Here is a 6,000-nt window from a genome sequence, read left to right on the forward strand (position 1 = left end):
TAGGACTTCCCCTTAACTCTAGATGGTATTACTAATAACTTAGGTGTTTTCTGGGACCCACCTTTGTGGTCCAATTCAATTGGTGGAATCGCCGATGCCCGATGTCACATCGACCTCACTCTATTGTCGAGGACACATCGGCCTCACTCTGGTGATCGACACCCGACCACTAGTCGGTACCCTGGCTCGTGCCGCTTGTGAGACACTGGCTCATGCTTCTTGTGGGACCCAACTTAGGTGGCCCACCTTTACTAGCAGTCAACGATGTCCGAGGACTGGTCGGTATAGTTACATATGGATATATCCGTATGTAATTACATACAAATCCAAAATCGGTGTGGAACAGTTACCTACGAAAATTTTACATACGAATTCTTGTCCGTATGTAACTATATTTTGCATACAGATTTATTGTCTTACATACAAATTTGTGTTTTATGTAATACCAAATTTTATTGTAGTGAATATTTCTTTTAAAAGACCAGCGAACGCAAGGTAACGAGGGATTCCGCTTTCAAAGAAAAATTTGAAATGGCAGATGAGGTTAGCTTATCATTACTTTAGTAATTCTATTTCAGATTATGATATTATCAATTCTAATAGATTATTTTTTTCTTATAAATTACTCGCTCAAAAGTTTAAAAATAAAATTTTATGTTTAGATTAATTGAGAAAATATAGTTTTTCGGTTTTATCTTAGTGGTTATAAAAAAAATGTCTTTGATTCTTTCTTAAAAAAATATTGATGCAATTAAAGAGATTAAAATAAAATAATTTGTATAGAAATCAATGAGTGTTGAACCAAGTGGTGTTCAAGCTTTGAAGAATCCAAACCCTTTGAAGGATGTTGAAGCCGTGGTTGTGCTTGTTGTTGCTGTGCTGGTTTAGTATAGTTCTGGGGTAGTTTGAGTGTTGTAATCCACCCCTAGATCGAATCTAAATCATAGTCATTCTCAATCTTTGTGAAAGTAAAATGTTTTCAAACTAAGTTAAAACAACCGATTGTTTTGTCGAAACAACCGATTGTTTATACTTAGATGTTTTAAGAAAAGATTGAAAACTGTTTTCCAAATGGTTGAACTGTTAGCAACTCCAACATCAAGTATCTTGTCGTTAACGCTCCTTCAGCTTATAACATTCTTTTAGGCATACCTGCTTTGAACAGGATTGGAGCAGTAGCCTCGTCGAGGCATATGAAGATGAAGTTGCCTTCCCTTGAAGGAGCTGTGATCACCATGAAGTCTGATCAAAAGGAGGCCAAGAGGTGCTGTGAGAACAACCTCAAGACAAAGAGAGGAGTGTGCTCAGTCACCACCCAACCTCCAAGGGAAGAAGGGGTCACCTGTCTCGAGATCGCCCGGAAGTGACAACCTGAGCCTGCAGAGGAAGTGCTAGAGAGGGATACCGGGGGTAAGAAGTTCAAGCTTGGCAGATCTTTGGGCCAAGAAGAACAGGACCAGATCGCTGAGGTCATAGCGCGACACATGGATGCTTTCGCATGGTCAGCCTCAGACATGCCTGGCATTGACCCCGATTTCTCGTGCCACCGCCTCACCATGTACCCAAAGGTCCGACCTGTCCACCAGAAACGAAGAAAGTTCAATGACGATAGGCGACAGGTCATCAAAGAAGAGACCCAAAAACTGCTAATCGTTGGCCACATCAGGGAGATACAATACCCAGAGTGGTTGGCGAATGTAGTATTGGTCAAGAAGGTCAGCGGGAAGTGGAGGATGTGTGTAGACTTCACAGATCTTAATAAAGCTTGTCCCAAGGACTCCTACCCGCTGCCCAGCATCGACGCCCTGGTAGACAGCGCCTCAGGATGTAGACTCCTTAGCTTCCTAGATGCTTTCCCGGGGTACAACCGGATCTGTATGCATCCCAAGGACGAATGCAAAACGACGTTCATGACGGAGCTCTCCTGTTACTATTACAAAGTGATGCTTTTTAGGCTCAAGAATGCAGGAGCGACCTGCCAGCGACTAATGGACAGAGTGCTTGCGCCTATGATAGGGCGAAATGTCAAGGCATACGTGGACGATATGGTGGTCACCTCCCAGGTGAAGGACCAACACGTCGTTGATTTGGAAGAGCTATTTACTACGATAGCTAAATATAGGCTGAAGTTGAACCTTGAAAAGTGTGTGTTTGGGGTAGCTGCAGACAAGTTCTTAGGTTTCCTACTCACTAAGTGTGGGATAGAGGCCAACCCTGAGAAGTGCACTGCAATCATAGCTATGCGTAGCCCGATCTTGGTGAAGGAAGTGCAACAGTTGATAGGGCGAAAGGCCGCTCTGTCTAGATTCATGTCAGCAGGGGGAGACAATGGGAATCCCTATTTCCAATGCCTCAAGAGAAGTAACAGGTTCATTTGGACCAAGGAGTGTGAGGGTCGTTCCTCAAATTGAAGGAGTACTTAGACACCCCCCAGTACTGTGCAAGCCACAGCCCGACACCCCACTTCGACTGTATTTCGCAGTCACAGATCGGGCGATCAGTTCAGTTCTGGTCCAGGAGCAGGATCAGGTCCAAAGGTCAATATACTTTGTAAGAAAGGTGTTGCAAAGGCCTGAGGTCAAGACAGCTTTGGCAGTAGTGTTTGATAGAAAAGATGACTTTAAACTAGAGGGGGGTGAATTGTTTAAAGGGATTTTCGCAAACTTTTCAAAAAACTAGAATGAACTTATTTCAGAAACCAATTGATTCAGCAATTCAGTTAACCAAAACAACAAGCAAAAGTTGTAGTACCAGAAAAAAAACAATCGGTTGTTTCGTAGAAACAATCGGTTGTTTATACCAGCAAACAACAAATAAACTGAATTTAAAGAGTTAGAGATAGAGAGATTGTACACAGTTGTTTATACTGGTTCACTCCAAACTAGAGCTACATCCAGTCTTCTCAGAAACCCTGAGGATATCCACTAAGAAATCACCACTTGATCACTTACACCACAACCAAGAGAATGACCTTGAAACACCTCAAGAAACACACTCTCCTTGGCCAACACTAAGATTGCTGATCTTGAACACCTTAAGAACACACAGCCAATCTCAGCAAACACAGAAACGAATTGTTCAACAGATTACAAAGATTACTCTTGTTACAGATGAATATCTGAAATCAATACAGGTAGAATCCTATTCTAGCACCTTGATTAATCACAAAACTCTTAAGCAATCTCAGCACTTTGAAAACTCTCTTAGAAAAAACTTTGTTAAAAGATTCTTTTCTTTTCTTAATACTATTTTTCTGAATATATTCAAAGATATAGTTTGTTATCAAATCTTAACAAACTCTTAAATTGCATTAAAAGATTGGTCAAAGCATTTAATGAGTGGAGCGTATACAGTTAGAGCATTTAAAGCTCAGTCAAAGAAAAACAGTTTTTCTGTTATGGTTCCAAAACAAACAATCGGTTGTTTCCTCGAATCAATCGATTGTTTTGGTACTTAACAGTTTCAACCGTTCAAAAACAGTTTTCAATATTTCTCAAAACACCTAAGTATAAACAATCGGTTGTTTCGACAAAACAATCGGTTGTTTCAACTTAGTTTGAAAAACATTTTACTTTTATAAAGATTGAGATGCTAATTGCTTGAGATTTAATACAAGGGTGGATTACAACATATAAACTACCCCAGAACAAAGCTTAAACAAGCACAACAACATCAAGCAAAGCAGAGGCTTCAACATCCTTCAAAGGATTTGGATTCTTCAAAACATTGAACATCACAAGGTTCAACAATCTCCCCCTATTTGATGAAGACAAATCTCTGATGCTTGTGTTGTACCTGATTAAATCTAAAGCAATTCCTGCAATGGAACTTTGAGCAATACATTGAACTTCTTATATTCTGTTAGCATACAGATAAACAGTTTAAAGCTTAAAACATATCTAATATCATAAACATATTACATATTCCAAACAGTTTTATCAACTTTAAAACAGAAACTTAAAATAAACTCGAAACACAACATATATCTCCCCCTATTTGTCTTCACAAATAGACAAAGATAAGAGATAAATCAAAATATTGTTTTTAGTACATCAGAATAAAACAACAACAGCAGAAGGAAAGAAATTTTAAAACTAGAAAAGAACAGCCAAAAACAATCGATTGTTTCGATGACCAATTGGTTGTTTTATCCTTTATTCTTCTTCATCAGCAAACTGAAGATCAAAGATTTGATTCTGGACAGCTTCAATCTGTTCATCCAGAGTCATAAACCTTGCATCCATGTTGTCAAACCTGGTGTCAATCCTTTGGAAATTACTCACACAGAGATCATGGAGGCTCCTTTGATTTTCAGCAAAGCTATCAAACCTATCCATCATTTGTCTTTCAAAAGATGACATGGTTGGCTTTCTTTCTCTTTGATATCCATCAGCAGCACTAAGCCTTGCATCTTGAAAATCTTCAGTTGGATCTTCATGTTGAACATCCATATCAGTAGGTTCATCTTGTTCAAGATGAGCAACACCACTTGATGAGGCACCATGATCACGCTCCTTACTTATCCATTTTCCACCTACTTTTGTAAAGCCCATTTTGCTGAGTGATCCATTGTTCAACTCTTGAGTTGACTTGAACAGCTTAGAAGTTTCATCTTCAAGATTAACTTCAAAATAGAGTAGAAACTTAGATATTAAAACAGCATAGGGATAATGATAATCACCTAACCTCATGGGTTTTTGCATGTGTTCTTTGATTATATGAATCCAATTGATCTTGACTTTCTTGGTGATGCAGAAGATGTAAACCAGATCTTCTTCAGTTAGCACAGAGTGGTTACTCCCCCTTGGAGTTAGAATCCAAGTAACAATGAGAGCAAGCAACCTCTCATCAAGCTTCAAACCTCCAACCGAGCATGTACTAACTTTAACATGTTGATTTTTCAAGCAACTTTTGTAGAACTGGATTTTATTAAAATCTTCCACCACACCAAGGTTTCCCTTGTTGATTCTCAGACCTGAGAACTTAAGCCCAGCAAAAACAGCCCAAACTTCATGGGTTATCTCCATTTCCACACCTTTCACATGAGAAACAAGATTGTTTCCCTCAAACTTCAAGTTGGTGTAGAATACCCTCACCAAATCTGGATAGATGTTACCCTTCATCTCTAGGAACCTTCTGAGAGATTGATCCTTGAGCAGCCTTCTCTCATTATCAAGCTTGTGACTTTTCAGCCAATCAAAACATACAACCTTGGGGTTGTTTATCTTCTTGATACTTGTTTCATATCTATACTTCTCAATGAGATCATTATCTCCAGAAAACCAGCCTTCCAACCTTCCTCCAGACCTTACAGCTCTGGTTTTAACTCTCTTGGAGGTGGGAGGGGTTGATTCCATGACAGCAGAGACAAAAACAGAGGTTCACAGATTTTTGCAAGAGTTGGTGCAACAGATATTGCAAGAGATGTTGCAATTGGTTGTTCTTTGTGGAAGAAATCTGCACTGGATTTTATAGCAGTAAGAGAATCAATTTGAATTTAATTTCATTCAAAAGAGTACCTGATTTTCAAAGAGAGAGCTTGACTCTGTTCTGCACAGAAAATGTCAGAAAAAGCTGAAAATCACATGGTCTTCACATGTGATCTTTGACTAGTCATTAAGGCTCTTGAATTTCCAAGATTTTGGAATATATTCCTTTATGACAGTTATGACTTCTTTCTGAGCATTATCAGCTTTCAACACAGATCATTTGACCAAGATTCTCTCTTTTAGATTGATCTGCAACGGATAGAAATTCAAAAAAGCAATTAAATCAATTTCATCACAGTGCTGTCAGACCCAAAACAATCGGTTGTTTTTCTGCAGCAGTTAAAACTTGATTTTTGAAATTTTAACATTGATTAAAAGAAGATTAGTCACAAGAAAGAAATTTGAAACAGAAATTGAGAACAAATAAAGGAAAGTCTTATCCTTGTGTTGATTCTTCAATGAGCCAATTGCTTGTTGATCAAGAAAACTCCTTTTCACTGTTTTGATCTTT

This window comes from Phaseolus vulgaris, chromosome 4, assembly GCF_051622355.1.
Source record: "Phaseolus vulgaris cultivar YP4 chromosome 4, ASM5162235v1, whole genome shotgun sequence".
In the NCBI taxonomy this organism is placed as follows: domain Eukaryota; kingdom Viridiplantae; phylum Streptophyta; class Magnoliopsida; order Fabales; family Fabaceae; genus Phaseolus; species Phaseolus vulgaris.